The sequence below is a fragment of the Phocoena phocoena genome, chromosome 14 (assembly GCF_963924675.1).
Source record: "Phocoena phocoena chromosome 14, mPhoPho1.1, whole genome shotgun sequence".
In the NCBI taxonomy this organism is placed as follows: domain Eukaryota; kingdom Metazoa; phylum Chordata; class Mammalia; order Artiodactyla; family Phocoenidae; genus Phocoena; species Phocoena phocoena.
In genome coordinates, this window is record NC_089232.1 from 75,672,927 (window position 1) to 75,685,049 (window position 12,123).

Here is a 12,123-nt window from a genome sequence, read left to right on the forward strand (position 1 = left end):
CTAATCCCCGTAAATATCTATCCCACCCTTTCCTACCCAGTGGTAGCATAAGATGGGGTGGAAAAAGGGCTTCAAGCTTTAACACCAAGCAGCCGTGGACTTTGTTTGGGAGAATGGTCTCTACACCTTAGCCAGCCCCACCCATGCAGCCACTGGAAAAAAAAATGTATGTTGGGTGGGGAGGGGAAGGGCAGAGCCTATAATATGGACTACAGGAGAAGCAGAATTTAGCTTAGAGTAGTTATGAGTATAACTAAATCCCTCAACCGTGCAAGAGTCTGACTTTCTTGGAGTTTACTGCATGCCGTGGAATTGGGACTGGTCCCCTTCAGCTACCTCTGTTGCTTTTCTCTGCAGGTGAAAACACTCCCATGCGACCCCTATTTAGGAGTTCCTCCATATTTGTTTTTCACCCATGAAGGATACAAGATCTTTTTAAATTGTGTTTTTTAAATACTGGAGTGTCTTTTTGAGGACCCATTAGAGGAGATTTAGATATTCTTTCCACTGGCACCTTATGATCCAAATTCTTGCCTGTTAAATGCAAAAAAAAAAAAAAATCGAAAGAATTGTTTCTTTAAAAGGACCCAACTTAAATACATCTGTGGAAACTGAGCATAATATATTTTAAAATTAGGTTAAAAATGTTTGCAGTGTATGCCCAAACTTTTCCAGATGTTAAGACAAGTAAACACCATTAGATCAAATTTAATTTGGTTCGGTGTTTTAATCAACTTTTACCTTGATTTTCTTTTGTGCTTATAACAAGGTTTACTCTGTGTCGGAGGTGGTCTTAAAAGTGTTAATTTTAGCTTTTCTTTATAATGCAAACACACTCACCAAGGCCTTTTCTTATTATAAAGTGAGTTAGATAAACTTTCAGTGTAGTTCTGCTTTATTAAACCAGGAAGTTTATACACCCTAACAAAAAAAATATGTATTTCCATTTCATGTTGGCATCAATGGTGGTACTGTGTATAATGTCGTTAGTACTGGTAGCTGGAATTCTCCATGGGAGATTGATGAAAGACAGATGACAATAAAAAGAGCATCAAAAACCAAAAATAAAATGTGAGATGTGGCTGGAGAAGCAAGGGCACTATTTATAAGACAGAAATGTTTCTTGGGATGTGGGCTTCAAAGCTTGGAGGAGATGGAGATTGGGACTTCCTGTGTCAGAGAGCTGGACATGCCAGGGCGAGGAAAAGGCATTCCCATCTTCTGGATTTGCAGGGAGGAGAGATGCTTTATGGCATGTGTGGTGCTTTATGTTATTTTTCAAAAGTAGTTTTCTGAATTGCCTTGAATGTCATGAAAGGTACTGATTAAGCTCCTGTTTAGGGAACTGAATGACACAAGCAATAGTTTAGTTAAAATGGTGGGCCAAGGTGGCAGTTGACATTGGTCCTTATTATAACAAGCTTTGTTTGAACAAGACTCTTCTGGATTCTGGGTGTTAATGAAGGCAGATGGATGCAAGTATGTGTCTATGAGTGTATTTTTATCATGCATATCTGTGTGTAATTAAAAAATAATAGAAGGTGATGTTAATGGCTTCCATCTTCCTTTTCACACTAAGGTTAATTTTGTCTTTGCCAGTACTGTTCCTGGCACAGATATGGATAAATGGGTGAGAAGGAGAAGTAAAAGGACCAAACCGATTTGTCTGATTTGCTTTGGAAAGGACAAAGAAGGACTTGCGAAAATGAATAGATTGGGAAGGTATGAGGAGGTGGGCAAGAATGACAAGGTCTAGCTCAGGACAAATTTTGGGGACAGTTCTGGGGGTGTAATTTGAAAGAGAAGGAGAAAGACTGGAAGAAGTCATGCTAGGATGAGAAAGACCTTGAGGTATAGATAGCCAAGAGAATTACAAATAATTCTGTAGTGTGTTATAAATTGGTTTTAGAAAGACTCTCTCAGTGCTTCCAGTGAACCCCCAATAACGAAGCACTATTCTTTCTTGTTTTTCTTATGAAACCCTTTTCTTTCCATGTTTTCCTGTGGCATCATTGATCAGTCCTCATTTTTGAATTATCTGGCCTTGGATTTCCAGAAACTCTACTAGATTGCAAGTTCATGAAAATCTGTAACAATTTCCCATTCCCATCAATTAGGATTGCACTTGGCTGCATGTAATCACGATGACTGCATGATAATAGTCTTCAGTGGGTTTACGTTTTCCCCACATAACAGGCAGTCTGAAGATTGACGGTTTGGGAATAGCGCAGCTTCTCAAGGAAATATCCCTGTCTTTCCCATCCTTACAGTATTTTTTCAAAATGACTGTTTCCCCTCCAGACATCAAAACTGTGTTCTAGGTGGAAGAAGGGTAAAGCGGGAAGGAAAAAAGGCATATGTCAGCTGTGGCTATCTCTTCCCCGTAAATTTCAACCACAGCTGTGTCACTTGATCAACCCCTAGCTGCGAGTGAGCCTGAGAAACAAAGCATTTTTTCTGTTTATTGTTTGCCACCTCCCCAGACAAAATTTGGGTTCTGTAAATAAGGAGGAGGAGAATGAATACTCAGTAGGCTACTAGACATGTCTACCATATATCCAGTTTGTTCCATAAGACTGGATACGCAGAGATTGGTAGCGACTTATTAACTGAGTGTATCCCACACGCACTTACATTTATAAACTTCTAGTCTGTGATCCTTGTTAATAGACTTCTCATGTTTTTCACAGTGTAAGTAGATGATATTGCCAATGTTTTATATCCTGTGTTAATTAGATCAAACTGGAAAAGGCTGCTTTCCCTACCAACTGAGGTCTTTGTGCTAAACCAAGGAAGTGATGGGTGTTTTATTTGAGGTCTCCCTGTTTTATCAGAGCAAATAAACATGCTTATGGTCCATAACCCAGAGTACTGACTCTATAGGTAAAAGATTTGGAAGTAGTAAAAGAGATCACTGTCATGGCAGACAAGGGGAGAAGGGTATCAGGGTCAGAAACTCCTTGGGTTTCTCCAGTCACACCATGTAACTCACAATCTAGTCACATAGAAGTACCATACAGTTTTTCTCATTTTTCTTTTTAAGATATGGTAGGTCTTCGCAAACCTACTTACACTTTTTTAATCAGAGTGAAAAATGCCACTTTTTTCTTGTGATAAGTAGATTCTAGTCTTATACACATATTTGACTACTTGCATTGTCTCTTTTTGTCCTTAATGAACTTAAATGGCTCAGGTTGCTTTGATTTTTAACAATTTCATTGATTTATTTTTTTATCTTTAGTTCATTCCTTTTTAGGAATTTACAAAATCAGAAAAATAAAAAGACTGACAACTCCATTCAACCCCAAATTAATAACTACTAAATGTCACTATGTTTTCTTCTATTATGATACTTTTTCACAAACTGTCATTTGAAGGGGGATGTAATTGGTCATGGCAGGCCTATGCTCTGACTGACAACACTGAGAAAAGCCAGATAAAATACAAGCATCATATTTTAAAGACATTGGAAAGCTCTGGAAGCAATGAGGACTAGATGGACTGAATTTTCAGGCAGTGGAGAACCATTCAGGGGGAGCTGAGGTTCAGTGGTTGCTTTGTTCCCATGGAGAATGTATCCATTCTTGGTGTTGGCTAGAGGCTAAGGATCAGGGTACCACTTTTGGGGCAAAGAAAAACCAGCATAGCTTTTAGTGGTCTCATAGGGCTAAAGTGACATCTTTAGAGGCTTTAAATATATGGCCATTTTCCCCCATAACACACTGGATGAATTTCAGGCCATGTGGAAAGTTTTTTTTTTCCAATTTTTAAAGATTCTGAAAATTAGAAAGAAATGAATTGTAATCTCTAGTTCTTAAAAGCAAAGAGCTATTAAACGGAGTTCGCTGGAAAACAAAATCAGCAAGAGTGAACCCCCTAGAAGGAGCAGTAAATTAAGCATCCATAGGTGCTTTTCTCTTTGGTAACTTTCGTCAATTCTGGGCCTAAAGAGAGGTTTGAAATCCAGGCTTGGCTTCTGGCAGAAGGCTGCTACAGGGGACAGAAAAGGCAACAAAGCTTTTGGTGGTCACCTACTGTTGGAGTGTCAAAATCTGGAGACGAGCTTTCAGCACATGGTTCGTCACGCTTCAATATATTTGTAAAATTTTGAAGCATAGAGTGGGGAAAGGAAGCTACAGATTAACCTTTTGTCTTTCACGTTCAACAACGAAACAGACCGGAGAATATTCTAGAATATTCTAGATTTTTACATATGGTCACCTGATACATAACCCATTTTTTTTTTGTTCTATCCAAGATTCTAAATGTGTTTGTTGGATCAAGCTCGGAAATCATGTTATTCAAGAATCCTAGATGCTTGCTTTTTTGATCAAAATAGTTTCTGAGAGAAGTATATTAAAATCACCCTCTCTGATAGTGTTTTTGGTATTCTTTATAATTAGGTCATATTGAGTTTTATATATTTTGGAGACCTTTGGATAGGAATATATTAGTTCATAATTGTGCATTTCTTTATCCCGCTGTGTTATACCCTGGTAGATTTTCTCAGTTCTATCTTCCAAGAAACTATTCTTTCTTCAGAATATCCTATTATTTCTCTAATTCTTTTATTTCAGTTCTAATTTTCTAATGGTTTTTAATGTCTACCTTTAATCTTTCGATGCTTCTAATTCTTCCATGATGTTAGTTCCTCCTTTGGCTCTTTGAGAATTTTAAACATCCAGTATTTATTTTAAAGTCCTTTCCAAATACCTCAATCATCTCTATATTGTCAGGAGTAAACAGTCCCATCTGTTGGTTCTCTTGACTTCCTTTCTTGGCACTGGAATCCTCATATACTTTTCTTCATTTTTCCTCCCTTCCCATCTACTATTGGAATGATCAAGTTTTCTTTAACAGTGTCTCATGCTCCCTTGGGTTGGAAGTTTTATATTACATTTTTATTTTTGAGATGGTTATACTTAAATTTTTAACATACATGATTAATTTTGAAATCCAAGTAGTGTCATCTCTACATCCATAGAAGATTTGCATCACTTCAAAGATACATGGGAACACTTACCCCTCCAGCCATGTTGGAAGCTTAAGTGGTAGCAAACTTTCCCTCACATCATAAACAACTAGAAAACTGGATAACCTACATGAAATAACTGCTTTCAGAACAGGACTGTGTTCCCTGAGAGAAACGAAAGAAACAAAATGAAACAAATGAGCATCTTGGCCCTCTGCCTGGAGACATTTTCTCTCCTGAAGCACAGGAGAGGAACCCCAGCAGAGCATGGTGGTTTTACTGAATCGAGGACATGGGGATTGGAGTACTGGAAGGTGATGCAGCTGGAATTTGATGGGAAGAGTACAGCAAAAGATGAAACCACAGATGGGAAGAGTTGCATAAATCTGCATAGGGGTTCTCTTAAGTGTTTTCCTCAACATACTAAGCTGCGTAGATAGAGTAAGATGCCATGAGGACAGGCAAAGAACAACTATTGGAGAGGTGTCAGTTGAATAATTCCCAGAACTCACCTGGATTTGGATTTGGGAGAATTTCAAGTTTCAACCAGCCAGAGAGGAGAGATCAGACTGATAACCCAACTCCTCAGTATATTTTTGTTTCATGAATAATAACTTTAAATAAAGTAGCCTGCACTTACAACTTGCATAATTACAGAGGTTCCACTACCTCTCCTTTGTTCTTGTATATTGTTAATAAAATGGCGACCATTGGTGAAAGGGCCAATTTCAAATACTTCCACTCCTCTGACCTCTGTTGTCATCTATATGTGATGGTTCCCAAATCTTGTATTCCTACCACCCAGATTCAGGTATCTCTTGGACATCTTTGCTAAAGAGCATTTCAAATGGATGGAGCACATTAAACCATGCAAGAATGAGTTATGTTAACTACAGTGCTATTTCATATAATTTACTAATTGTTTCACATGTTTATGTTTTGTCTCTCTAGCTACACTGAAAAATTTCGAAGTCACATACCTGGGTTGTATCCTGGCTTTGTCACCCCTGTGTCCCCTTGAGCAATGTTTGGTTTTCTCACATATATACTGAGGATATATACTTCTCAGATTTGTTTGAGGACCTAAATTTAAATGAGCTAGTATATGTTCAGTGCTTTGAAAATCTGTAAAGGATTATGAAAGTGTAAGATATTATTATATTCTGCATCCCCCGACAGCATTTCCCCCTCACCCCTCTGCATTCCCCCACACCCGTGATGGCACTAGGCACAGAGAGGGTGCTCAATAAAAGTGTGGGTACTGATGGACTATTTAGAGATGGCATGATGAGACCAGAGGGATACTAAGCCAAGAATAAGAGGACCTGCCTTCACTGTCATCTGTACCACTAACTTCACGTGTGAGCTCCGGCAATCTTCTCATTTTTCGAGCTTTTTTTTTAAACCCAAATAATCTCTAAGGATCCTTTCTCTCTCCGTGTTAGTTCTGTTAGTCCTGCATTATAGATCTCAAAATCAGATCCCAATGACTCTTCCAACCCTGCATCCTACGTTTACCCCCAGATTGACATTCTCTTTACCTTGTTTGTTCTGCTTTCTCTGCCGTCTCAGATGAGGCTCTGCAGTGTGACAGTGGATTCTCCATTGAGCTCTCCATTACAAAAGGAAAACAAATGTGTGATGCCCTATAATCCCACCTACTTCTCTGGCAATGCTAGTCCTGGCCTTTCAGTCTCCAATCCTCGAGATGGACAGTTGAGGAAGCATAGTCAGTTGGCTACTTTTTAAGCTAGTCAGCAAATTTCTTGACTTAGAAAGTTGCTTTTCTCTTCCTCTGTCAACAGGGAGGGGCTGGGACCTGTTTCTCCCCCAGGGATGGGGTGCTGCCCGTGTCTACCTTTGCACACTAACCCCTCAAGGCTCGTATTTGGCTTCATCCAGTCTTGGCTGCGTCCACCTAGATGGCCACTGACCAACTTCCTGTCTGACTTCTATTTGTACTGAAGGAGGAAATGAGGGTCCCACAGGCAAAGCCTCTTCCACTTCTGGGGCTGTTTCCAAAAATAAAGTTACTGTAATACCCCAAACACCAGGCACAGGCCAGAGCAGCCACAGTTGTTCACTGGCCTTCCACCTCCTGGTGGCCAGCAGCCAGCAGACTGCAGGGCCGCTTAAGGCTGTGATGAAATGTGGTCTCCAGGGTCCTCTCTCTGACATTTTTAGACTCACCATAAAATAAACTGCCTCAGGATGCCACCTCCCTTCAGCCCCTCCTAGGGCCTTCAGAGGGCACTGGTGACATACAGATGGCCCTTGAACTTTCCTCTCACAACTGCTGTTTCCTAGCAGTTCTGCTTTGGAACTTTTCCCATGGGCTTCAAAGGTATCCTCCTCTGTTCTGTTTTTAAATTCAAAGGCTAAAAAAATTGCAAACCATTTTTTTCCACTTAGAAGCAAAAAAGTTTTTCATGCATATAATTTCTCCTCCCCTGTCCTGTATCTCTATCATCTTTATTTCTGCCTCTCTCTTTTCTCTCCCTCAAGTGTTACCTGCATTCGGGGATGTGAAATTCTTTAAAGAAGGAATGGAAAGAGGGTGCACAGTTGATTAAAAAAGAGCCCTGCATTCAGATCTTGGTCCCGAGATGCCAACCTCCCAAGAAGCCCAGGTTCTTAGCTGCTGAGTGTCCTAATAGTGACATTGACCCAACAGTGTCTGCACCCAAACTAAGGGCCCTGCCATAATTTAAACCTGGCAGCAGCTTCTGTGCTGTTCTTCAGGAGCAGAAACAGAATTCTCTTGGGGGATCTAGAGCTGGGAATTTAAAACACACACATTTCTGATGTCGATGGTAGGTTGGAGATGGCATGGGGTGGCAGGGGTTGTGGTGACAGGTGTGCAGAGAGATGGAAATTAACTAGAGCTTCCTGAAACCGAGTTGAATGTACCAGTATTAGCCAGAGGTCTGACTGGTCTGGTGTGGCTGATATGCTGCATTAGTGGAGAGAGATGATGAAGAATTCATCCTGGTAGGGGCACTCTCTGGACCCACAGTACTCGCTACTCAGTTGTTGGGTACTTTTGGGCATTGTGTTCTTCATTATATAAGAAAATTGTAACCAGAAGATGAGCCCTTTCAGAGAAAGGGTTAGAGCTGTAGTTCCCCTGTATCCTCCTAAACTAGACAGAGAAAATGTGGTTAGTCTTCAGCATATGACATTCTCAATTCACTTCATGAAAAAATGTACAGATGAAAGTTAAAGAGAGATTTTCTATTACAACCTTGCTCTGTTCCCAAACTCAGAGACTGAGGTCTGTGCTAATGCTTTAAGGGGCAGCTGTTCCTCCCCCACCTGATAGCTCCTTGCAAAAAAACTTGAAACTATTTTAAAATTAATTTATTAAAACTAACTCCAGGTGAAGTAGAAAACTGAAATAGGCAGTAGCATTGTAATTAACATAAAAAGTTGTTAACAAACTATACCACCTAAAAGGAAAATGGCCAGAGGCCCCGAGTAAATTCTAATATTAAACCTTCAAGAATTGATTTTTCATAGCCTATCTAAACTGTTCCAAAGGATAAAAATGAAGTTCTTAACACATTTTTAAAGCCAGAAAACCTTGATACTAAAATCCAAATAGAAAACAAAAAGCTATAGATCAACCTTACTTGTGAATGTAGACTCACAAATAACAAATACAATATTAGCTAATTAAATTCAACTACATGTTAAAAGAACTACCTACCATCACTAGGTTAAATTTATTCCAGAAATGAAAGGATGTTTGCACATAAGAAATCAATTGATATAATACAATTTGTTATTAGGTGAAAGAAGAAAAGCCATGTGATCATTTCTTGAGATGTTGAAAAGGCATTTGTCAAAATTTCTATTTCTATAAAAAGAAATCTTTTAGAGAACTGAATGGTAGAGTGCTTCCTTAACATGATTTTTAAAAGTCTAAAAACAATAGGAATTACTATATTTTATAATGAACATTAAAATAATGTATCTTAAACTCACAATTACCACCATGTCTTGATTACTAAGGCATTTAAGTTAGAGTTATTTAGTAAGTCATGTACTTTCTTCTATGTTCTTTCTCCACGCTTTTTTTTTGGTTATTATTGTCTTTCCTCTTCCATGAAAACTCTATTTGAGTTGAATTTGATGTTATTGCACTAAATGTATAGATTAACTTGGGGAAGAATGGAAATATTTATATTATCTTCCTATGACTGAAATTATATATTTTTCCATTTATTCAGGTATTTATTTCTTTCAAGAAGCTTTGCAATTTCCCCCATAAATTTCTTAAACATGTACTGTAAGATTTATTCCTAAGTACTTTGTAATTTTGTTGCAACTCTAAATGGGGTATTTTATTTCCTGTTATATTTTAATTAGACAGTGCTAATATATAAAACTCTATGAGTTTGCTAGGGCTGCCATAACAAAAAACCACATACTGGGTGGATTAAGCAACAGAAATTTATTTTCTTACAGTTCTGGAGGCTGGAAGTCCAAGAACAAAGTGTTGGTAGGGTTGGTTTCTTCTGAGGCCTCTCTCCCTGGCTTAGACATGGTCACCTTTCCCTGTGTCCTCATCTGGTCTTTGATCTGTGTGTGCATCTCCCCAGTGTCTCTTTGTGTGTATCCTAATCTCCTCTTTTTCTTAGGACACTGGTCCTATTGGAGTAGGGTACATTATAACAGCCTCATTTTAACTTAATTACCTCTTTAAAGGTCCTACCTCCAAATACAGTCACATTCTGGGTTACTGGAGGTTCAAGCTTCAATGCCTGAGTTGGGGGGTAGGTAGATACAATTCAGCTATAACAGTACTTTCTAGTAGTAGAGAAAAAGATATACAACTAATGACTGTTATATAAACATGGAATCAGCCCATATCAAAGATTATTATTTATTTCTGTATGTTAGCCTCTCTTATTAAACTTTAGTTTGTGTTTCTGTTAGCTTTTTAAATGGACCATCACATTGTCTAAAAATAACACTTTCTCTCTTCCTTTCCACTTATTATTCCTTAGGTAAAAAAGTTTCTAGCCTTATTGCATTCGCTACATGTTCCAGGGCAGTGATGAATAGAACCAGTGAAGGTGATCATCTTGATCTTTTCTTTGGCTTTCATGAGGGCAATTCTAAAGTCTCACATTAAAAGTGTTCACTGTGCTTTGGAATAGATACTTTTCCTCAAGTTAAGGCAGTTACCTTCTTTTCCTAGGGTAACCAGTTTACTGAACAGGCTGGATTCAGCGCTCTGCAGGCAGAAATAAATTTTCTTTTTTCTCCCCTCATCACTCTTGATTAATTTAGCTCTGTTAAATAGTTCTTTCCTACCTGGGATGAATTCATGGTCAGAATCCTTAGTTTTGCCAGCTGCCTCAGGTAATAAAATGTTCTGCAGCTACTTTAAGGTTATAAATATTCAAGTCCAGTTCCATAATAAAACTCCAGACTTTAATCCAATTTAAAACTCTCCTGCTTCACATGGGGACCATCTCAGGCTGCAAACATTGCAGCGAGAGAAAGGGGCATAGCTACTTCCTCACTATTTCCTCATTGCTCCTTTCCTCAGACCCACTAGTTGGTGTTTTAGCCTTTCCAGGATTAGTGTAGGGTGGGAGAAAGAAGACGTAATGGTAGGAAATGTCCTCCTTGTCATTGCTAATCTCTGGATATGATGGATGTTGAAAAGCTGACTACACTTTCTTGGGGTGCTTTTGTGACTCTTTGACGTGGCACTGTCAGCGGGATTTCTTGCGTTTAGTTTCCTTCACTCAGGCAAGGCCTTCTCCACCCAGTCTTTTATGACTCCAACCTCAGGATGCTGGCTTACAGTGACCCACCACTCAGGAGAGGTATCCTCATCACTTCCATTGGTCCTTCTGGACAGGGTTCCTTTTAAGATGGCCCATGCTGCGTTCCCTTCTGTGGAACTGTGAGATGGCCTATAAGAAGCACACACTCATCCCTGCTCTCACCAAACTGGGGGAGCAGGACCTCCCCCTATGGAGCACTGTCTCTGCCTCCCCAAGGTGCCTCCAGATGAAGCTTCTTGCTTTTAGATTTCCCAAGACAAGCTCCCAAGACAGGTACCAATCCTAACTCCCCAAATCTAGGGACACATTAGAATTTCCAAGTGGCTCTTTTGAAGGCCCTCTCATTTGGTTTGAGGTGGAGATGAGCACCTTCATCCTCTCCCCAGTGCATGTGTATGAGATTTTGCCCAGTACAACTCTCTGACTTTTCAGCCTTCTCAGTGACATTCTAATGTTCTTTTTTTTTTGCGGTACGCAGGCCTCTCACTGTTGTGGCCTCTCCCGTTGTGGAGCACAGGCTCCGGTGTTAATGTTCTTTTATATTGCCTCGAGATGGATGATGCTAACGCTGACAGAATAGGAATTCGACTCTCCCCTTTCTAAGTCCTTTGTGAGTGGTTGATTGAGCAGCTTGCTTTAGGATGTGAAGATACTTAAAACATAGCTTTTTTCTATGCCTTTAAGACCTCATCCCTAATCCAGGGACGAGAGGAAAGATGTAATTTCACATTCTGTTAGACCAACATTTTCTTGAATATTAAACTTTATCAAATGATTTGTCTATACTTACGAGACGGTCATGTAATTTTTCTCTTTAATCCCTTAATGGGCTCATTTATATCAGTGGATTTTCTAACGCTGAATCATCTTGTATTTCTGGGAAAAACTCTATTTGTTTATAATGTATTATTTTTTCATATTGGTGCATTTGACTTAATATTTAATTCAGGACCATTACATTCAAATTCATAAGTTAGACTGGTCTATAATTTCATTTTCTGGTACTGTTCTTGTCAGATTTTTGTGTCTTGGTTATGCTAGGCTCAAAACAGGTCTTGGGGAAATATCTTTCTTTTTCTATATTCTGAAACAATTTGTATAATATAATAATTATCCTTTTCTTGAATATTTGGTGGTCTTACTTTTAAAATAGCCTTAGCTTGATGTTTCAATGGAAGAGAGATTTCTTACTACTGGTTCATTTTCTTTAGTAGGTTATTAGTCTATTGAAATGTTTGTTGTGTCTTTAGTAAATTATTTTCATTCATATTTTTTGAAAGTTGTTCATTTCATCTAAATTTTCAAATTAATGTTACAAAGTTATTCCTACAAATTCTCTAAGACTAT